The following is a 24961-nucleotide window of genomic DNA, read 5'->3' on the forward strand; positions in this document are numbered from 1 at the left end:
ATTTAAATTTTTTAATATAATTATAATTTTGTTACGATTCAAATTTTTCTCCTAATGACTTGTTTTTCTCAAAAATTTGCTTTAGGATCGTATAAATTTTCAATTAAATGTTTGATTAATAAGTATTCGTGTTTCCTATATCCGCAAAATCTTACAGCAAATCATCTATCCTCATTTCATTCAATTTTATATTATACAAATGATCCTCATTTCATTCAATTTTATATTATACAAATGAATTATGAATACTGTAGGTATATTATACGCAGTGGAATCGGTAGATGAATCTGGTGTCATCTGTTTGGATGGAGAAATGGAAAACCATAGTAAAAAATCACAAAACAATTGCATAGTCTAATAAATGTGGAATATTGTTGTTAAGGAATCTGTTTAGTTATTAACACTGTGAGTATATATACACAGTGGAAACAGTAGATAAATTTGATCTAATAAGTATAAATGGAGAAATAAAGAAGTGAGGTACACATGGAAACAGCAGAAGGATCTGATGTCATAGGAAGAAATGGAGAAGTAAAGAAATGAGAGTTGACATTATTTACATTAAATATTAACACTTTAGATATTCAGACTAAAATCAGTTGATGAAAGCACTTACAGACTTTGTCCTTGCCGGATGTGCAACAGTAAGGTGCTCAGAATTTAAGTGCCAACAGACCAACCACCGTATATTTAGCTTATATCTATTCACTTTGTTAACTGGAAAAATATATATTTATGTGTTGACATTATTTAACTCTTTTCATTATTTATGTGTTGAGTTTTTATCATCTACAGAAAAAGTTGAGTTGCAACAAATAGATATGTTTTCTGTCCAGTAACATATTATATACAACTTTTTAAATATATCATGGATTTAAGAACATTTTATTCTATTCCAGTTTTCAAAATTTTAGTGTTTAAAATGGATTTTAGTGTTTATTCTATTATTATGTTGTTCTTTTTAGATTATGGTATATGGAGAGCATTAGTGTCTTTACTCTCCTGGTTATGTTCGCAGGGAAAAAATATGTCCTGTAAATAAATGGCATCCTATTTTGCCTTTGTTGAAGAATCCATAGAGCCCTCCCCCATGGAGTGTGCGGGTTACGAGCAGTATGTGCATCTCCCCGAGCTCAGTGCCATGTGGAAATTCAAGGAATGGCCTGGTTGGTCTAGAGAGGGGTTGGTAAAGGCTGCCTTACAGTCATTGGAGATTACTTTTCGGTTTGTTTCGTCTGTCCTCTGTGACACAAGGACTTACATTGACAAAGAGGAATGGAAGAGAAGGCTTGAATCCTTAATTAGTTCCCAGATTGAGTTGATTTCAATGATTTGTGAAAATGACAAGCAGGTTCCCACTCTTCAGTTGTCAATTTGTAGTGGTGTTCTCTCATGGAAAGTTTTCCATGAGGTATGGCAGAGACCTGGTGCTTTACATGTGGTTAGTAGAACAAGTGAAGAGAGCTTACTTCCTCGTTTGGGTACATGGAAAAGCGCTGAAGCTATGGTTTCTAGAATATGGCTTGCCATTGAAGGCCATATGCAGAGGACTCCCTTCACTTTAGGTCTGGGGGAACCAAATATGTCAGGTAAGCCTCTTCTTGAATATGATAGAATCTGCAAGCCAAGATATTTGCACTCTTTAAAACAACATAAACAGTTCCATAATCCAGAAGATGTCAAACTTTGCAATGTCCTCCAGATCTTTGAGGCCTGGGTATCTGTAGGCCAAGAATTGTTGCACAGAGTATATGAAAGAATAGACTCTGGGGATTTCGTAGGAGCATCCACAAACTGTTGGATGGTTGAAAGGATGTGGAACATGCTCACAGAAATTGTGAATTTGCTTCTAGTGATGGACCCAGATGATTTCCTTTACCTTAAACACCAGTTGGCAATTAGCAGCACTAGTACGCTTGCAGGCGCATATTGCCTTCGGTCTACCCCCCTTAGAGACCTTACAAATGCATGCAAGGAACTAAGGCATCTGGTGCCCAAAGTCATGGGTTTTGAGGCTGATCCAAAGGGTGGACCAAGGCTCCAAGAGGCACTTATGCATTTGTTTCATTCACATGGACTTCGCTCACATAACACTTCAGGTGCTTATCATGTTGCAACAATACATGTTCTGTTGGCCTTCCAGGCAATAGAAGCTGCAGTGAAAAGGTTTTTCTTCTCATATCAGCAGCTGGTAGTAACAGCCATGCGTAGCATTGAAATGAAGGGTCCATCATATCTAGGTGCTTGTGATGCCCTGCGTCAGATATATTTTGAACCACCTTATTTCCCTAGTGTGGATGGTGCAAAGACATTTTTGGGTTACTATTGGCACTAGAAGTCTACAACTATGGTGGATGGTACACTGGAAGATCTACAGACAAATCAAGTTAAGTTTACAAGACAAAGAACAATGTGTTCAGTTTTTCAAAGTACTACCCCAAATTCATACATACACTTCTTACATTGACAGTTTTGAGTACTATACATAGAATTATATTGGATATAGGATTAGACTCATTTTTGTTCATCCCCATCAGTAGGACCAATCAAAAAAACAGTGCTAGAAATTTGGAAAAAAAAAAAAAAAAAATTCCCTCTCCAACATGGATAGGATACTAAGGATTCATAGTGTGCAATTCCTCCTTCGTTAGTTAAATACTGTAAAAGATTGTCCAAAATTACTGAGATAATTATAATTTTAAATTGTTAAGTTTATTTAATGGAATGCATCATAATTTTTTTGATGCATTATTTTTTTTATTATATTTAATCAGATTTTTTGTTTTTTAAGATTTTTTAATTCACCGTGTGAAATTGAGATAATTATAATTTTAGATTATTGAATTTATTTAATGGAATATATCATAAAAAATTTAATGTATTAAATCTATATCATATTTAAATATATAATTTAAATGATGGAACATTACAATTTCATTACGGGTCATACTAAATAATTATCTCTTTAAACTAGGCCTCAAAAAATATAATTCTTTTATTTGAATATTTTCTGCTTCAAAATTATGAGCACAAGCATAAGTATGCGACTCATTTCCAAAGTTTTGAGAAAAAATATTAGATAATGCATTTTGGATTGACTAATAACATATAATTAGTATAATTTTTTATCTCTACATTTATTTTACAAAGTACTTTGATACTTCTTTATACTCTACTTTAATTTTCTTGCACATGGCCTTGTGTTATTGCTTAGGATGTCATTTAATTTAACTGAATTTATGGTAAAGGTATAAATTTTGCCTTTAGTTCTTCAATACTAATTTGTTTTAGTGAGATTGTAAATTTTAGTCAAATTATTTCTAGTATAGTATCATTTATAAAATACGTTGTTCTTTAATCATATAAGTTTAAATTTAGAACATTGATAATGCATATTGCTTATAATCATTCTCACTCTTAATATCTATAATTTGGATTAACACTTATCATTTTCTTGCAGATTGAAACACGGTTCACTCGCTTGTGCAGAGCCTAACCCCACGGTTTACAAAGAACAAAAACAATCATTGTAATTTTTCTTTTGTGGGTGACTGGCAACCTTTAGTGAATTGCCTTCACCTCTGCAATTTTTTTCCATATAGTTCAGATTGTTTTAATAATCAGTATTAGAAGGGCAATTACTTAGCCTTTACTTTAAAATTTTTACATTTCACACATAGCTTAATTAAGGGGAAAAGTAAGTGGCCATAATCCACACATTTTTTCAATTTGTTTTGCTATTTTACCCAAGTCACATAGCTTAATTAGCAAAGGAGTAAGTGGCCCATAATTCACTCATATTTTTTACTAACCAAAGCATCTTTACTTCATTAGCATTGGGACTAGGAACTGGTGTTATTAAAGAAAGGGAGTAGCCCCTGCTTCCCTTGCGTTTTTTAGACGATCCTGGGCTTGCATCTGAAATCTTTCTCAAAGCACTCAGTTTTTCATCTCCCTTTTTAGGCTCACATAGTGTAATAGGAAGGAAGTAAGTGGCCCATCAACCACACATTATTTTATTTGCAGGTAAGGAACAAACATAATTTAGTGTAAGTAGACGAATTTGAAAAGGATCATCGAATATCCACATGACTACAAACTTTGTATGACCACTCTGTCACTTACACACACATTTCACTACACACACTAAGCTACTCTAAACTTTGAACAAAGGGAATCAAGTGTAAAACCTTTTGTACTTAGTTTATTTAAGCTTAATTTTTCACACCATAAGTGAAGGAAGACACATAAAAGCAATCACAACTTGAACAAACTAAATTTCCCCACATGGGCCACAAAATAATTTATAGTTTAGGTTAGGACTGTTGGGGGTAGGCATCCAATAAGCCGCCATGGTCATGTTACATTTTGAAACATAGAAGTTGTCTTTTAGGGTGCTTCAAATCCTTCAATCAGTCCACGGAAAAGACAACCCAGGCAGCACAGAGACCCGATTCAGAGGGGGTTCGGCTTAGGCTCAGTGCGTGCGGTACTATATGGGGCTACCCAACCTGTATAGTGCTCGGTATTGATAACCGATTACCAAGAAGCTAAAGACTCGACTGCCTCCGTGAGACGAAGGTATCCTACTGGCCAAATTTTAGGGCATCTTTCCCTATAGGTGGAGGTGTGGGAAGCACTAAAGCCTCATTCAATACCTTGGTTGATTCTTTTCGTTGCTGGAAGCGTCACCAGTTCTTTCGGGACGTAGCCCCAGTACTCGTCATTTTTTGGCTGCTGGAAGCGTCACGAGTTCTTTCGGAACGTAGCCCCAGTACCCGTCATTTTTTGGCTGCTGGAAGCGTCACCAGTTCTTTTGGGACGTAGCCCCAGTACCCGTCACAAAAGATATCTCCGCAAGGCCCAGTTACTTATAGAGTGGAAAGGACGAATAGGTCTTCATAGGACCTTTTATCATACGCAAAACAAACTAAAATATTTTCCTTGTTTGATCGATCACATAGCTTAACTTAAAGGGAAAGTAACACTTTATTTTTCATTTTGCTTTATGTATGTAATTTCTTTTTATACACATTCCTCTCCTCACCACAAAAGTGACACACGTTCCATTTTAAGAATACATAAATACTTTACTTTTTCATATTAAGAATAACAAGACAATGCTACACAAAACATTCCAATTCTTGTTTCACCTGAATATACATTAAAATAAATTCTACAAATAAAAATTGAAATGAAACATTTTTTTAACTGATTTAAAATGAATTATTGGATAACTTGTTATTTATTTTGATATTTTTTGGGTAGAAAAATTGGAGGAATTATCTTTTGTGACATATTTTATGATATGTCTTAATTTTGAGATTTAGAATTTAAAGCCCTCTAAAGTTATTTTGGGATATGAAATGAGTGAAACCTTTGTGAGTATAGCTCTCTGCCTCTTGATGTCGTTTTACACACCAATTCTAGCTTTCAAACAATGTGAAAATCACCTTAATCAAATTTCATATGCAGAAGCTATGCCTCCCACAAGTTCAGCTAACTTGTTCATACGGTGGTACCAAGTGGACGCTGCATCAACACCATTACTTAGATATGTGGAGTTAGTCACGTGTGGACATTCAAGAAGATCCTAAAAGGTCCAAAACCGTAACACTAATAGTGGCTTGAAAAATGTGAAAACCCTAAACCTTAAATAGTTTCCAAGCTATGTTAAATACTACGTCACTAGGAAGAGAAGGGGTTCCATCTTTTTAGGATTGTATTAAAACATAGTTGAGCACAACATCTAGGAGTGGGATTTGAGATCAAAACAAAGGAGAAAGATAATTTGCAACAACCATATAGACAACAATGTCATAGGCAAATCGATCGTAAATACCCCTTTCTTTGTATTTGTATTTCCATAATTAAATAAAAAAGAGTAGAGTATAAGCCTCACCTTCTAATTAGGTTTTCTTTTATATGATATCCCTTGAGTTATATCTTGTATTAAATTATATGATTTTTATATTCACTTACATTTTTTTCTTTTATGGGTTTAAATATTTATATGTATTTAACACTAACGAAGTGTTGAGAGATGTGAAAACCCTAATCTGAAATCATTATCAAACTATGTTAAACACGAGGTCACTAGAAAGAGGGGGTTCCATCTTTCTAGCATTGTATTGTCTCGTGGTAGAGCAGAGCATCTAAGAGTTACATTTAAGAGCATAACATAAGAACCATTTAGAATACAATGTAAAAAAAAACTTTGTAATAAATACTCGTTTTTCTTTATGTAAAGTTTCATAATTAAATAAAATATAATAAAATATAAGTCTGCTTTTTAATTAGATTTCTTTGATATCATATTTTATAAATTACATATTTTATTAAATCATATAACTAATATTTCCATTCACTTATTATTTTTTAAAATTATTTTCAAATATTTGAATAATAAAATAATAAACAAAATTAAAATTCAAAAAATAAATTAAATAATAAAAATTCAAAAATGACATTGTAGGCTATAATAAATTACTTTGGGTGAATATCTACAATAATTTATATATTGTTCACAATAACTTAAACTTAATATTACTTTTTGAAAAATTCACTCTCAACTTTCAATACCATGACATCTCATGGTGAAGACCTCTCCAATCTATTTATGTAAAATACGAAAAAACGAGGGGTATTATTAGACTCGAGAAGCCTCAACCTATGCTTTTACACTTCAAAGTTACCTTTCTCAATGACGCATTATCATCTATAACCACATACCTTGAGATCTGGTAAAGGACTCTCCATAATCTACTTAATTAAAAAAGAGGGGTGTTATTAGGCTAAATAAGCCTCTAACTTATGCTTCTAATAAAGCAAAGATGCGGGGTGCATCAGCTTATGTTAAGTTGGTTCATTGTTTAATATTAAGTATGTAAGCTAGGGTGAACAATGATATTATGGGGACGACTAACTTAAATTCTTTTTTTTGCTGAAGCAAGATTCATACCTTCTATTCATTAGAAACAAAGAAACAAATTACATATAATACAACTACCCAAAGAGACCTGAGGGACATAGAGTCAACTATCCACTCAGGGCTTGGGTACCAAGCCAAAAGCTTAACATCCGGGCCACGGGCCCACAAATTTAATTGTGAGACCTTCAAAATACAAACAAAAGCCTAAACCGGCTAATCCGTTTGCAAAGTTCTGACGGATGAGACGCAAATCGGAGCCAAAAAAGGCATATTCTTAGATTCCAAAAACGGACTCGATGAAATAATAGAAACCACACTAAACGAATTTCGAGTCCGAATGGTGGAATAAACTTTGCGCATGTGAATCTCCCGAAATCCACCAATTCCAACCTCAAGGCTCAACATGCACGGAAGATAACAGTGAATCCGAACCCGAATTCAAAATAACCCAAAATTGCCACTCGCCCCTAGTAGCCCGCGAGATCTCCCGCAATTCTGTCCCCGGCAGAGTCCCTTTGACACGAACAATCTTGACTGTTGATCCACATAGAGAAATCCAATGGAAGAGCATAATATCGCACCGAACAAGCGGACCAGACGTTAGTGTGCGATGGAGGGCAGTTTTCCAAACCCTCTATCTGCCACATGTAGGTTGTTGGATGGGATCGCTGCAAAATCGCTAAAACCGTTTCCCACTTTAGAGCGATGCGAACATCCAAAAACCGCCAAGGAAGCGGTTTTACTCTACGAGGCCCAAAAATGTAAAGATTCCGGTTGCCGGTAAAACAAGGATTCCTTCCATGCCTGCTCAACTTTTTTGCCTGAACCTAGATCCCAGAAAAGAAGAGAGGCTCTCCATTAATTAAGGAACTATGGTATCCGTTGTGCTCACGCCAATGAACAGTGATGTTCATCTGACTGACTCTAGGTATTTTAGCGGCCAACCTGTGATTTCCATAGAAACAACTGTTGTATTTTATTGAGTTCTTCTTGTGGTAAAGAATCTACTCCTCCCGTGGTTCCCTGTATAAAAAACCCTTCCAGATCTAGGTTTTATTTATCAAGAATTTCTTGTAGTTCATGATCCTCCAGGTCCATCTCATTTTGGGTCATTTCCTGATCCATCTCCAGTTCTGCATCACTCATTATGGCTTCCTTCTGATAATCGATGTCCTGTGTGTTTTCCCGGTTTTCTTCAGATTCCTTGTCCGCAGGACTTCCTTCCATTGCTTGATCTTCTTTTGAGATCTCTTCATCTTCCTCAAGCACTTGGAATTTGTTCTGACTGATTTGTTGACCTTCATCTTGATGTTGTTTTGGTCCTCTTTTGCTGCCCTTTCCACGATTCACCACTTTGTGAAAGCTGTATGTTTCCTTCATTGTGTTATTTTTGCTCTTGCTTACTACTTTACTGAGTGGACAATCTCTGAGAAGGTGTCCATGTTCATGACATCTGCGACATCTGAACGGAATGTGCTCATAATCTACTGTTTGCACCCATTCTTCATCAAAAACTTCCAAGATCACCTCATCCAGTAGAGCTCCCGATAAATCCATTTCCACATATATTTTGGCAAATGAAGTATATTTTTCTTTTCTTGTGGCTTCAGAAGCTTTAACAAAACGACCTAATTTATTGCCGATAGCGGCTAACAATTCATTTTGCCAGTAATCAAGAGGTAGAGAATAGAGCCTTACCCAAACCGATACTGAAGTAAAAGTTTCACGTTCTGGAACAAAATTCATCATCCATGGCCACATGTAGAGTCTAGCTGCTGCATAGAAGTAAGGTCCTCCTTCAAAAAATATTTGATAAATATATATGCAAATCAATGCCACCCTTTATTCTTCAAGGACGATGGTTATAGGCTTTGGCTTTTTAGCTAGAGGAACTAGATTGCAAATTGAGGTGTGGTTTGGTGAGTCTTGTCTTTTCGAGCTAGTTGATCCTAATATATCCTAGTCGAGCCCCTATCCTACTCTATAACATTACTAAGTCACCACCACTGTGTATTTTTTTCTCAAAGAAGATTTAATAGAGGGGATTTCCTCTTGTCTTAATTCACAAAATTTTTTAGTGGTTTTACTCTTGATATTGGGGGTTTGTTGGGGACAGGTTTTATGTCTCTCCCTTTCATCCCTATTTGAAGGGACCCATTAATGCACCATCTTATGTGTCAGTGTTAGGCAGTTCCCTTTCACCAATTCCAGCTCAGCGACTCATCACAAGTCGCCCCTCGACAATAACATGGTGGCCCCACCTCCAGAAAGAATTCATATGTCATACATGGGTTAGTCTAAATTTGTCAGAGATATTTAAGCTTATTAATGACCCAATTTCTTATGATCTTAGTTATCGTACAATGTCATCTAAGATCCCCTGAATATTACTTAATCCCAAAGTGGTTTACGTGGAAAGTATAAAATATTTACTAAAAAATGAGACTTCCATGCTTAGTACGCTATGCATTGATCAAGACCATATTATTTACTCAAACTAAATTATTTTCAATGCAATTTGTACAGGTATCTTAAGAATGAATAAGTGGGGGAGGATTAACGAGTTGGAAGTTGAAGACCCGGAAGATATGATACAATTTTCAGCAGAAGACTTAACATGGACAGAGATTGAGGGGGACCAAGTTGCACTTATTCCATATTGTCAACTTGATGATTTCATAAGTGGAGAGGAATCAAATGAAAGTGCACCCACTTAATTTCTTCTTAAGAATCATCGAAGTAACAAAATAGAGGATATCAAACACACCAATTACTCAACATTCCTGGAGTACAGTGTATGAGTCTCTATATGCTTTTTCAAGATACGTATAATTTTTTCAATATGCATAAATATTATATCTAATTTGTAGTAATTTTTTTACGTACAGTTATTGGTGTTCATATGGTCCACAATCGACAAGGAGAATTAGGAGTGCATCATCAGATCCAAAGACAACCCGCAATCGACATGAAAGTATTAAAGTTGGTTTCCAATGTCACTTCTTTGTGCGACGACTTCAAATGAGACCAGATGATGCTGTAATAATATATACTGCATGTAGACATATTGATAAATCCAATGTTATTTGTCATGGGACAGATGCAATCGGTAGGTCTATGAGATTCAATTATGCACCACATTTAAGTTGGAATATGCGATCTAGTGTCCAACATTTCGTTAAAAGAGGTTTTAATGTTACAATGATATGGGACAAGTTCATCTCTGATGTGAAGGATGGATCTGGTGAGTTATACACAGGGATACCTCGAGATACCTACATGACAAAAAAAGATATAAGTAACATTTACAATGATATCATAAGGCTAGAGTATGTTAAAGATCAAAGTGATCCAAAGAGTGTGGAGTGCTGGTATAAGGAAAACCCAGAGAGTTTTTTCTTCTACCAAAAACAAGATCTTGTTGAAAATATCCCTTTTATCATAGGCATACAAACAAAGTGGATGTGTTCAATGATGCTGAAATACTCTCACAATAATATTATCTCAATGGATTCAACCTTTAGTACAAATAAGTATGGGGTGAGTACATATTTATCCTAAATCTGATTCATTTATTTAACCTCATATTAATGCATGTATCTTATATAAATATAATTATGCACATTTTTTGTAATGCAGTATCAACTTTACACCTTAATGGTTTTCGACGAACATCACAATGGGGTTCCAATAGCTTGGGTGATATCATCACGCAATACTATAGTTGATCTTTCTAAATGGATGTTGGCCTTACTTGCAATTGGAAACAAAGAGCGACCAGATTGGCATGTTCTTGCCTTCATCACAGATGATGCTACTGTTGAAATTGAAGCATTGAGGTGATGTGTTTATTATTTTTATAAGAGGCATAAAAGATATTGTTAATGTATAATCTCTCTAAAAATTATGTTATTGCAGGTCTTCAATCAAGTGCAAAGTATTATTATGTGTGTGGCATGTTCGCCGTGCATGGTTGAAAAATGTTGGAAACAAGGTCAAAGGGAGGGAAAACCAAATACACATTTTTCGCGATTTAGGAGAAATCATGCACATGTGTAAAGATGATGAATCTGTGAGAAAGAAAGTTGAAATCTTATTTGAAGAATTCAGTGAACAAAAAAGATTTTTGGAATATTTTAGAAATACTTGGTTGTCCAACAACAAAATATGTAAGCTTCTTATTGGTGGTTCTAATGACTCTATTTTTCATGTCATATGTATACTTATTAATATATAACTAATAAATTTCTTTCTACAGATATGTGGGCAAAAGCATACAAAAATTTTCCACATTCAAATCAAGATATGAACAATGCCATTGAATCTTACCATCGGTATATCAAGGAAAGGTACCTATGTGAGAAGAACAATGCATGCCACAGAAGGGCTGATTGGTTAATCTATGTTTTGTTGACAAAAGTTGTATTATTTTACAATCATATGCACCGTTTAAAAGAAGTTGGTTTTGTACGACCCAGAAAAATATAGGAACAATTGAATTCATCCAAGTGTAGAGCTAAGAAAATCCCAAATGAAGATTGTGTGCCTGATGAAAAGAGTAATGACTATTGGGTTCGTAGCCAAAATAAGGATACTCGTGACATTTGGTACAATGTCATATATAAGGATTCTAATCTACACTTCTGCAATTGCATTTGGGCCCTAAATGGAAATATCTGTAAACATGTATTGAAAGTTGAGATGTTAGTGAGTAACACTATTTTGGGTGAAAATGTATCACCTGGTGTCACTGATCCCATGACAGATCTTCTCCATTGCCTCAAATCCTCACGGTGAGAATGAGTATTTGATCAAAATATCATCATGAATTAATAAAATTGATTATATGCCTTTCAATTTTTACAACTAATTGATTATTGTAATTTTTTGCAGAGATATCAATTTGGAAATCCACCTGGGAGTGCCAAGAGGGATGAGGGTAACTTATAGACCCATACTTTAGATCGATCATGATGTTGTTTTTCCATTATGTCATTTATGGGCATGAGATTCCATTATTTATGTTGGAAATGAAGTTCTATTTTGTAAAAAAGAAACATGTATAGTTGGACCTATTTTGAATAAAAATACATAAATTTATATTTGTGTTTATGACAACATCTTCATTGAATTTTAAATTCTTATGTGGATGCGATGTTGTATTCTATCAATGTTACATTACTTTTGATGAATAGTTGTAACGGATTTTGTTTTTATTATTTACAAATTATCAAGTTTATAAGTTAAGTTACTTTTATATTTATATCTTATTTGATGTTTAAAATGTAATCTTAAGACTTATACCTTGCACCTCAAGATTAATCTGTCTAAAAATACATATGCCTTTCAAACTTGATACTAGATAAAAAAACAATAACCACACATTACAATCCAATATCACTTTAAAAATATTCTTACCAAGTCTCTTAACAAATATGTAACCGTAGATATTTTTATCATAAGCTACCATACAACAACGACTCTTAAGTATAAACAAAATATATATCGAAAAAAATATGAAAGCTTAAATATATTTTCACATCCTCAGCCCTAGAATATTCATTTATTTATTTACATATGAATTATAGTTTATAGTTTATGTTCATATTCCATAGATTTTACATGTGAGAATCAACCCATTTAATAAACATGTACTTGTTATTTAACCTCTTTAACCTTTATTGATTTTTTTTTTGTTTTATGGGGTTAAGGGTATATGCGCAATTCCTGTATACGGAAATTGGGCATATACGGAAATTATGTATACACGGAGGATATGCGCATATACGGAAATTGGGCATATATGGAAGATATGAGCATATCTTCTGTATATGCCCGATTTCCGTATATGCACAATTTCTGTATATGGAATCTGCGCATATACGATGCAGATACATGAACGACGTGCATATATGGAAGATATGCACATACATGAAAGTTAGGGATATACAAAAGATATGCGCATATATTTCGTATATGCGCAATTTCCGTATATGTGCATATCTTCCGTATATGCGCAATTTCCGTATATGCGCACATCTTCCGTATATGCACAGTTTCCGTATATGCGCAATTCCTGTATATAGAAATTGTACATATCTTCGTTTATGTATCTGCGCATATACGAAAACTGTGCATATACGGAAGATATGCGCATATACGGAAGATATGCGCATGTCTTCCGTATATGTCTAACTTCACTGTATGTGCACATCTTCCGTATATGCACGTCGTTCATGTATCTGCATCGCAGATGCACAGATTCCATATACAGGGATTGCGCATATAAGGAAACTGTGCATATACGGAAGATATGCGCATATACGGAAATTGGGCATATACGGAAGATATGCGCATATCTTTCGTATACCCCTAACTTTCCTGTATGTGCATATCTTCCGTATATGCACGTCGTTCATTTATCTGCATCGCAGATGCGCAGATTCCATATACAGAAATTGCGCATATACGGAAATTGGGCATATACGGAAGATATGTGCATATCTTCCGTATATGCACAGTTTCCGTATATGTGCAATTCCTGTATATGGAATCTGCGCATCTGCGATGCAGATACATGAACGACGTGGATATACGGAAGATGTGCACATACAGGAAAGTTAGGCATATACGGAAGATATGCGCATATCTTCCGTATATGCCCAATTTCCGTTTATGCGCACATCTTTCGTATATGCACAGTTTTCGTATATGCGCAATCCCTGTATATGGAATCTGTGCATCTGCGATGCAGATACATGAACGACGTGCATATACGGAAGATGTGCACATACAGGAAAGTTAGGCATATACGGAAGACATGCGCATATCTTCCGTATATGCCCAATTTACGTATATGCGCACATCTTCCATATATGCACAGTTTTCGTATATGCGCAATTCCTGTATACGGAATCTGCGCATCTGCGATGCAGATACTGAACGACGTGCATATACGGAAGATGTGCATATACAGGAAAGTTAGGGATATACAGAAGACATGCGCATATCTTTCGTATATGCCCAATTTCCGTATATGCGCACATCTTTCGTATATGCACAGTTTTCGTATATGCGCAATTCCTGTATATGGAAATTGGGCATATACGGAAGATATGCGCATGTCTTCCATATATGCCTAACTTTCTTGTATGTGCATATCTTCCATATATGCATGTCGTTCATGTATCTGCATCGCAGATGCACAGATTCCATATACATGAATTGCGCATATCGGAAACTATGCATATACGGAAGATGTGCGCATATACGGAAATTGGGCATATACGGAAGATATGCGCATGTCTTCCGTATATCCCTAACTTTCTTGTATGTGCATATCTTCCGTATATGCACGTCGTTCATGTATCTGCATCGCAGATGCGCAGATCCCATATACAGGAATATGCGCATATCTTCCGTATATGCCCAATTTCCATATATGCGCATATCCTCCGTATATACACAATTTTCGTATATGCCCAATTTCGTATACAGGAATTGCGCATATACGGAAGATGTGCGCATATATGGAAATCGGGCATATACGGAAGATATGCGCATGTCTTCCGTATATGCCTAACTTTTCTGTATGTGGACATCTTACGTATATGCACGTCGTTCATGTATCTGCATCGCAAATGCGCAGATTCCATATACAGGAATTGCGCATATACGGAAACTGTCCATATACGGAAGATGTGCGCATATACGGAAATTGGGCATATACGGAAGATATGCGCATGTGTTCCGTATATCCCTAACTTTCCTGTATGTGCATATCTTCCGTATATGCACTTCGTTCATGTATCTGCATCGTATATGCGCAGATTCCATATACAGGAATTGCGCATATACGGAAACTGTGCATATACGGAAGATGTGCGCATATACGGAAATTGGGCATATACGAAAGATATGCGCATATCTTCCGTATATGCCTAACTTTCCTGTATGTGCACATCTTCCGTATATGCACGTCGTTCATGTATCTGCATCGCAGATGCACAGATTCCATATACAGGAATTGCGCATATACGGAAACTGTGCATATACGGAAGAGGTGCGCATATACGGAAATTGAGAATATACGGAAGATATGCGCATGTTTTCCGTATATCCCTAACTTGCTTGTATGTGCATATCTTCCGTATATGCACGTCGTTCATGTATCTGCATCGCAGATGCGCAGATCCCATATACAGGAATATGCGCATATCTTCTGTATATGACCAATTTCCGTATATGCGCATATCCTCCGTATATACACAATTTCCGTATATGCCAAATTTCCGTATACAGGAATTGCGCATATACGGAAACTGTGCATATACGGAAGATGTGCGCATATACGGAAGATATGCGCATGTCTTCCGTATATGCCTAACTTTCCTGTATGTGCACATCTTTCGTATATGCACGTCGTTCATGTATCTACATCGCAGATGCGCAGATTCCATATACAGGAATTGCGCATATACGGAAGATGTGCGGATATACGAAAATTGGGCATATACAGAAGATATGCGTATGTCTTCCGTATATCCCTAACTTTCCTGTATGTGCGTATCTTCCGTATATGCACGTCGTTCATGTATCTGCATCGTATATGCGTAGATTCCATATACAAAAATTGTGCATATACGGAAGATATGCGCATATCTTCCGTATATGCGCATATCCTCTGTATATACACAATTTCCGTATATGCCCAATTTCCGTATACAGGAATTGCGCATATACGGAAACTGTGCATATACGGAAGATGTGCACATATACGGAAGATATGCGCATGTCTTCCGTATATGCCTAACTTTCCTGTATGTGCACATCTTTCGTATATGCACGTCATTCATGTATCTGCATCGCAGAAGCGCAGATTCCATATACAGGAATTGCGCATATACGAAAACTGTGCATATACGGAAGATGTGCGCATATACGGAAATTGGGCATATATGGAAGATATGCGCATGTCTTCCGTATATCCATAACTTTTCTGTATGTGCATATCTTCTGTATATGCACGTCATTCATGTATCTGCATCGCAGATGCGCAGATTTCGTATACAAGAATTGCGCATATAGGAAAACTGTTCATATACGGAAAATGTGCGCATATACGGAAATTGGGCATATACAGAAGATATGTGTGTCTTCCGTATATCCCTAACTTTCATGTATGTGCATATCTTCCATATATGCACATCGTTCATGTATCTGCATCGCAGATGCGCAGATTCCATATACAGGAATTGCGCATATACAGAAATTGGGCATATACGGAAGATATGCGCATATACGGAAATTGGGCATATACGGAAAGACATGCGCATATCTTCCGTATATCCCTAACTTTCCTGTATGTGCATATCTTCCGTATATGCACAATTTCCGTATACAGGAATTGCGCATATACGGAAACTGTGCATATACGGAAGATGTGCGCATATACGGAAATTGGGCATATACGGAAGATATGCGCATGTCTTCCGTATATCCCTAACTTTCCTGTATGTGCATATCTTCCGTATATGCACGTCGTTCATGTATCTGCATCGCAGATGCGCAGATTCCGTATACAGGAATTGCGCATATACGAAAATTGGGCATATACGGAAGATGTGCGCATATACGGAAATTGGGCATATACGGAAGATATGCGCATGTCTTCCGTATATGCCTAACTTTCCTGTATGTGCACATCTTCCGTATATGCACGTCGTTCATGTATCTGCATCGTATATGCACAAATTCCATATACAGAAATTGTGCATATATGGAAATTGTGCATATACGGAAGATATCTTCCGTATATGCGCAATTTCCGTATATGTGTAATTTCTGTAATGGAATTTTCACATATACGATGCAGATACATGAATGATGTGCATATACAGAAGATATGCACATACAAGAAAGTTAGGGATATACGGAAAATATGCGCATATCTTCCGTATATGCGCAATTTCCGTATATGGAATTTGTACATATCTTCGTTCATGTATCTACATCGTATATGCACAAATTCCATATACAGAAATTGCACATATACGGAAATTGTGCATATACGGAAGATATGCGCATATACGGAAATTGCGCATATACGGAAGATATGCGCATATCTTCTGTATATCCCTAACTTTCTTGTATGTGCATATCTTCCGTATATGCACGTCGTTCATGTATTTTTAATGCTCAGTGTGTATGCATTCCAAACTTTTGAAAAAATAATAAATCCACATTAATTGCATGCTCCTGAGTGCAAGTTACCATGTTGTTACACTACACAACCCTAATTTCTATTCCCAATGAACTTAAACAACTTATGAGAGTATAAATAAGGTTTATGTGATGGAGAAGGGGGAATTGACCATTTTTGTACCTTTATTTTGGAGCATTATATTGAAAATTTAACCTTGGATTTTATGGTTCTCTTCTACACAAACCTTTGTTTATAAAGTTGACTCTCTTACTCAAATTTGATATGTAATCCCTTATTGGTTTTCCTTTTCACATATAATGAGGAGTTGTAATTAAAGTTGAAGTCTATAAGTGGTCTAGGTTAGGAGGAACACAACCTTTGTTGATGAAGGCATTGGAATTATATCAAGTATTGCCCACACACATTAACACACGTGCGCACACACACACGCATGAAGCGATCTCTTCTCTCCCAAAAGAAACTATGTTGTAATTCATTTAATTATTAATTACATGATTTAGAAGAGAAATTAATTACTTGATATTAACTAATATTAGTTAGTTACAAGTGTTCTTGTTTTAATATCATTAATTATTTATATTGTAAATGGTTTGAGCAATGTCATGTGATGATTTTGAGCATATCTCTATAGAATTTTGGAGCATGCAAGACTTTATCTATACAATTACAAATCCAACCAAGGGACCAACTAATTGGTGAAAGGTATTCTTCCCTGTCCATTATTTATATCTTTGGCATAATAACTTAATCGTAAAAGTTGAGTAATGAGTCTTCTTATTTTCTTTGTCATTAACTTGACCTTGATAAACTAGGGATCATTCTCTGTCAACCACCCCGGACTTTCCCAAGAAAAGTTTCTTTGTATTTTGATTTGTTTGTTACACACACACACATATATATATATATATATATGCTAACTTTCATTTTAATGTTGTTTGTTAGTTCTTCAATGTATCTATGTGAATGAGAAGCACCATTAATGACACACTTAGCCATCCATTGTAACACTAAAAGAGGTGCTACTATTACATGACAGTGCATTACATGACTTACAAAAAGAAAAAAATGGGATGGTGGTGTGTTTCTCTAGTAAAGTAGCAACACCCACTGTGTTATACCCTAATTATCCCATGTCCATCAATATGCACTTCTCATTCACTTAGTGTAGTTATCAAAGATGTGTGATACACATTATCATATGGGAGTATTGCAATAAGTGCTCCCATCCATTTGTTAATGTACCAAAGAGCATAGTAAATTTATGCACATTTCATATATGACTATTTGATGCACTTCAAACGATAGTGAGTTTTGTTAATTGATGTGACCTGTGTACATGCTTAGAGTTAGCATGGTTTGAATTCCAAGGTGACACCATTAAGAACTTTTTAAAATAAAAAGAAAGAAAATAGAAATGTAGGCTAATTTTAAATGTTTAGCTAGTTAAAACAACTATCAATATATGGTATCTATGTAGATGAAAACTATAGATTTATATGTTTGCCAAAATTCTAAAAATAAATCAAATATATTATGGAATAGAAGGAATAATGAAATATAACAATTCAATAACACAAGACAAAGAAGTGCTCATACTAGAATATAAAGCATCGGTGCTTGTATGTGTGTGGTGCATTATATACAATTTAAAATGAAAAGTTCAACGCGATATATCTTTTTAAACCCTACCATGGTGCCCCACTTATTATATTGAAGGTACAATAAATATTATTTTATAAAATAACTTAACCTACCTTAGTGCACATAGGAGGGTAATACATGGCTATGATGGTATCTTTCATATATAACATTGGCCAAATTTTTTGAAACCTTTACAACATACCATAGAACAATCTACATTAATATAACTCTATTTAACACATTGAAAATAATTTATTAAAAAAAATTGTTGATATTAACATGAATAAGCACCAACAAAAATATATTTAGTAAAACTTTTACCTAAATTTATTATTTAAAAATATAATATAAATAAACTAATTTTACTAAAACATTTTAAAATTAATATTTAATATTTTTTGAATAAATTATGTATTAAATTTGAAACAAAACATTATTTAAATCTAAATTGAAATTGTTGTAAACTTACATTTGATAATAATTAAGTTTTCACAATTATCAAATTTACCTTAATCTTAACTAAAGTATTTGATTTCAATTTTGTTAAAATTGGTGAAAAGTGCATATGCAAATAGATGACAGATACACAAAATGCTTTAGATAATTGTCATTATTATAATATACGGAATCGAATATACATGAGTTTGGATTGTATTAAAGTTCATTATCGCCCTTACATCGAGGTGTTAATGTACCAAAGAGCATAGTAAATTTATGCACATTTCATATATGACTATTTGATGCACTTCAAACGGTAGTGAGTTTTGTTAATTGATGTGACCTGTGTACATGCTTAGAGTTAGCATGGTTTGAATTCCAAGGTGACACTATTAAGAACTTTTTAAAAGAAAAAGAAAGAAAATAGAAATGTAGGCTAATTTTAAATGTCATATATGTACCAAGGAGCATAGTTGATATTAACATGAATAAGCACCAACAAAAATATATTTAGTAAAACTTTTACCTAAATTTATTATTTAAAAATATAATATAAATAAACTAATTTTACTAAAACATTTTAAAATTAATATTTAATATTTTTTGAATAAATTATGTATTAAATTTGAAACAAAACATTATTTAAATCTAAATTTTGAAATGCTGATTCTGAGATAAATAATACTTATTGACATAACTAGAAATTACTCTGAAATAAACCACACCTATTGACATAACCAAAGATTACTCTGAAATAAACCACACCTATTGACATAACCAAAAATTATATGTATAGAAGTTTTTTGCCATTTGATAGCTATATGTTTTTTCCTTACCGGTTGCATCACTGAGCTATATAAATGATATAGTATGTATTTATTATTATTATTTTTACTTGAATAACTAAAAAAAATGGTCTATTTTCGGTAGAAAAAAGAGAGTTGTCTTTAGTGCTACTTTTTGGAAGCTTTTATGGTGGGTTTTTCTAATCAAATGTCTCTAAAATCTAGGAGGAATTTATTGAAATCACAAGCTTCATGGTTAATCCTGTGCAATAGAAGTGCCCTAGGGTTTTTTCCGTCAAATTTCTCTAAAATCTAGCAGAAATTTATTGAAATCACAAGCTAGATGGGTAATCTTGTGCAAACGAAGTGCCCTAGGGGTTTTCCAGGGTGATGAAAAAAACTAGTTTAAATAGCACAAATCAAGATTTCACCTCAAATTTTTCCACCGGATTTCACACTAGAAAATCCAAAAAATTGCACTAAAACCAACTACGAAAAACAAAGGGAAAAAAAGAAGAAAAAGAAAGATAAGATTGAAATCTGCAACATCTTTATGAAGTATTTATATTTTTTCTTTAAAAAATAAAAATTTTGAAAGATGTATTCTAAAATAAACCAAATAAAACACTAAAAATTTGAAGTAGAAATAAATCACACCTATTCATATAACTAGATTAAACTACACCTATTCATATAACTAGATTAATGTGAACAGAGATATCGTTGAAATCTATAACATTCATAATTTTTCTTTAAAGAATGAAAATTCTGGAAAAACTTATTCTAAAATAAACCACTAAAAATTAACAGATATATAGTTGAAATCTACAACATTATTATTTTCCTTTTTTAAAACTAAAATTATGAAGACCTATCACACCTATTAACATAACCAGAAACTATCTACGTGAGCAGAGGGATGATTGAAATGGGTGCTCAGAAATGCGGTCACATATGGAGATAATGACGTCTTGGAGCGGTTTACTGCATTAATAATTAATAACATTAGATTTTGTTAATTATGCTTTGATAAGGATGCCAGGAGACTGAGCACTGAATCGTTCAGGAATATATTATCCTGTTTTTATTCCTTTGTATATATTTGTGTGCATTATTTCGCCTTTAAAGTCACGGATTCACTATTTCTTGGATTGATGCGATAGCAGCTGGGATAAAGTTGGACAGATAAGGGCAAACGTAGCTAGTGAAGGGCAGTACTTCAGAGGAATATCATGCAAATATATTTAAAATCTTTATGATGTTGGCACTTTAAAGACATACTTAGCACCTGGAAACAATTTTTGGAAAAAAAAAATGATGTATTGAAAAGTCTAAAGAATACAAAGATTACATATATTGAAACTGTCCTTGTAGCTCCTTTATAGACAAAACAATGGCTAAAGTTATATTATTGTAGCCTAAGTCATTTAAACTTGCTGGAATGTTTAGCCTTCAAAGTAGCAAACCTAGTGGGTTTAGTGAGAGCAATGGTAGTTGAGCATATATGCTCTATGTATTGTTTGTGTGACTTGAACCCACGTGCTTTCAAGTCCTTTGGCGTGATTTTGGTCCTTTTAACCATAGCATCAACATTTATCTTTTTTGTTTTATGTGGAAATTAAAACATTATCAATAAATATCAAAATCCACATAGATATAATGAAAATATGCTGACCATGTAACGAATATGAAAAGACAATTCATTGACTAGCTATCAATAAATATCAAAATCTATATAGATATAATGAGAATATGGTGAACATGTAACGAATATGAAAAGAAAATGCATTAACTAGTCATAAAAAAATATGTCAATGTTATTATGAGCTAAGATATGTAGTATATAACTTACCTCTCTTAATTTATCTTGAAGTCTAGGTGAATGCCGCAATGGTTGAGGAGAATGTGATTTTCGCTGAGTATCATGTCCACCATCATACATGTGCAAAGGTGTTTTAGGAGATGTATATTCATTACTCTGAACATTAGATTATACATAGATATAAGTATGTGACTCAAAAAGAATTAAATGTAAAAATATGATAAAATTATAAGAGTATAAATAAATATAATCTTACCTTGCATTGTGACATTGGACGTGAAGATGGTTGTAGCATTTGAACCATTTCATTTCCATTCTTCTTAAGGCTTCGACAAGGGGTTTTCATTGATTGTGATGGTTCCAAAGGGAACACCTGCACCATAAATAAGAAATAACACACACACACACAATAAAAAAAAATCAAAGATAACGATATATAATACAGAACATCCATTTCTCATCCCATCATTATGGTAAAACATAACAATTTATATATTAATGTTTTTAGTGGAATAGGTTATATGGATTAAAAACTTACTAGCCCAGTAACCCCTTGAAAACCTTGAAATCTAGGTGAGCGTCGTAATGGTTGGTGGCTTGAATTTGGGGAATTTTGTTGATTAGGCTATGCATATCAATAACAATGAGAAATTAGTATACAATTATAATAAATATAAATATTATTTAATGTTAAAATGTCTAAAAAATTAATATATGCAAAAAAATGGACTCAACTGTGTTGTCATTGTCCCGATTAGTTTCATCAAAGTTTAATATATGGTTGTGCTCATCTAATCCTTCTTCCCCCACATCATCGGGAACCTCAGTGCTTGCTTTCTCTTTTAAAGCAATATCTATGCGCTTCATTGTCTCCATGCGTCTACGAGGTAGACTCTGATCCCAACGTTGAATTTTTTCACAAATCCTTTGCTTTGAAGTATCATTAAGCTGATCAAATGTAACAACTGACTGTGAAAACAAGTTTCAATGAATTTAGTCCACAACAATAAATTAATATTAATAGAAAACATATACAGATAAATACTAATAAATACTTACAGCTGAAATAATTTCTTCATTGACAATATTAATAAAAAATCATATACAAATAAATACTAATAAATACTTACAGCTGAAAGAATTTCTTCATTGACAAATCTTTTATATGCTTGTTGTCGTGCACGACATAGCCTTGCATCTAAATCATATTGTATTTTGGCATTTTTCCTTTTAACTGCACTTGTTGATTTGACCGCCCATGTAGCATTTGCATCTCTTACTCGACCTCTTTGACGTGGAGGAATTGGTGGGAGATTGTGGGTGGTAGCGCGATGATGATTAAGGCCAGATAGCTTAGATCGACTCAAATTCCCCGTACAGCCACCAACAAGACAAGTGAACACTTGCTTGGTGCCTTTGATAGTTACCTCCCATTCATGTCTAATTTCCTCCATTTTCTTACTTCCTTATAAATGAATATGTAAACAACAATGTTGTTAAAAACATCATAAAAATACACCAAAGTAAAAATCAATATTCATATCTATTTTTTTTGTGGTTACCATAACTATCCGGCTTATCCCAGCATCATCATTCCACTTAAAATTAGAAAGGAGAAGAAAAGCTTGGACAACCAAGGCTTGTAAGCCTCCGACAATTCTAAGCACATTACTGTTGCACATCTGGCAAGGACAAAGTCTGTAAGTGCTTTCATCAACTGATTTTAGTCTGAATATCTAAAGTGTTAATATTTAATGTAAATAATGTCAACTCCCATTTCTTTACTTCTCCATTTCTTCCTATGACATCAGATCCTTCTGCTGTTTCCATGTGTACCTCATTTCTTTATTTCTCCATTTATACTTATTAGATCAAATTTATCTACTGTTTCCACTGTGTATATATACTCACAGTGTTAATAACTAAACAGATTCCTTAACAACAATATTCCACATTTATTAGACTATGCAATTGTTTTGTGATTTTTTACTATGGTTTTCCATTTCTCCATCCAAACAGATGACACCAGATTCATCTACCGATTCCACTGCGTATAATATACCTACAGTATTCATAATTCATTTGTATAATATAAAATTGAATGAAATGAGGATAGATCCTAAAGCAGATTTTTGAGAAAAACAAGTCATTAGGAGAAAAATTTGAATCGTAACAAAATTATAATTATATTAAAAAATTTAAATCTTTTTTTTATCAGGTTGGAAAAAATAAATTAATAAAAATATTTGAGCGAGTAAAAACTTCTATCTATTTAGAATCTTTAAATGCTTGCTTACTGCATTTATGATATTTAAATGCTTTCGGTCACAAGATATTTGACTAAACATGCAGAAAAAAGATTCTTTAAAACTTTAACTTTCCGTCACTGGGAAGAAATTTCGATTTTCCTAACTAAAATTCCGGAACACGGTTCTTCATTGCCTCATAAAATTTTGCGAGCGCTGACTTCATCAAAACCCTAATTTTTTTAAAATTCATCTAATCCAATGAAACTTGAACCTTTTATTAATCAAATTCCAACCAAAATAAGATTTTCAGAGCCATTTGGCTTGGGAATACTCCTTATAATTAACCGTGACCAGGACCGATGCTTGTGAGAATGATGAACAAGATTCTTCATGGCACCGCATTCTTGAGGAGTCAAATAAAATTTATTCCGAACTGTGAGTCCAGTTGCGATCTAAATTTGGCCATATATTACTGCTCCAGAATAAATTTGCTATCTTTTACGAGACAGTTTGGCGGAGTGAGCAAATCGAGCTGTAATCTCTGAATCTTTAAAATATATTTAAATCTTTAAATCAATCGAAACGTGTTTTGGAATCTGTGCTAAATCAATTACAGATCATTAACCAGGGAAGAGTTCATAAAACATGAAATGCCGTTGGGAATCTATTGGAAATGCTAGGGCTTTGTCGCGTTGCATATGGCTTTTTAAAATACGGCTTCGAGGCATGAAAAGGATGCGCACTAACCTTGCGAAAAGCAATTTTCGATCACCAATGGCCAGCTGCATATAGTTTCAAACTTTCAGTAAAAGCTCCTCTGTTATTGAAATTCTGAGCTGTATACATCTGATAGGAATTCAATCGCTATCA

The 24961-nt window shown here is 34.1% G+C and overlaps 1 pseudogene; it reads left to right on the forward strand.

Moving 5' to 3' along the window:
• The first annotated feature begins 1042 nt into the window (after nt 1-1042).
• On the forward strand, nt 1043-2335 carry LOC149225071 (nematode resistance protein-like HSPRO2 pseudogene; annotated as a pseudogene).
• The last annotated feature ends 22626 nt before the right edge of the window (nt 2336-24961 follow it).

This window comes from Pinus tabuliformis, chromosome Q (assembly GCF_031772625.1).
Source record: "Pinus tabuliformis cultivar Carrire ecotype Pingquan chromosome Q, CPIR1, whole genome shotgun sequence".
In the NCBI taxonomy this organism is placed as follows: domain Eukaryota; kingdom Viridiplantae; phylum Streptophyta; class Pinopsida; order Pinales; family Pinaceae; genus Pinus; species Pinus tabuliformis.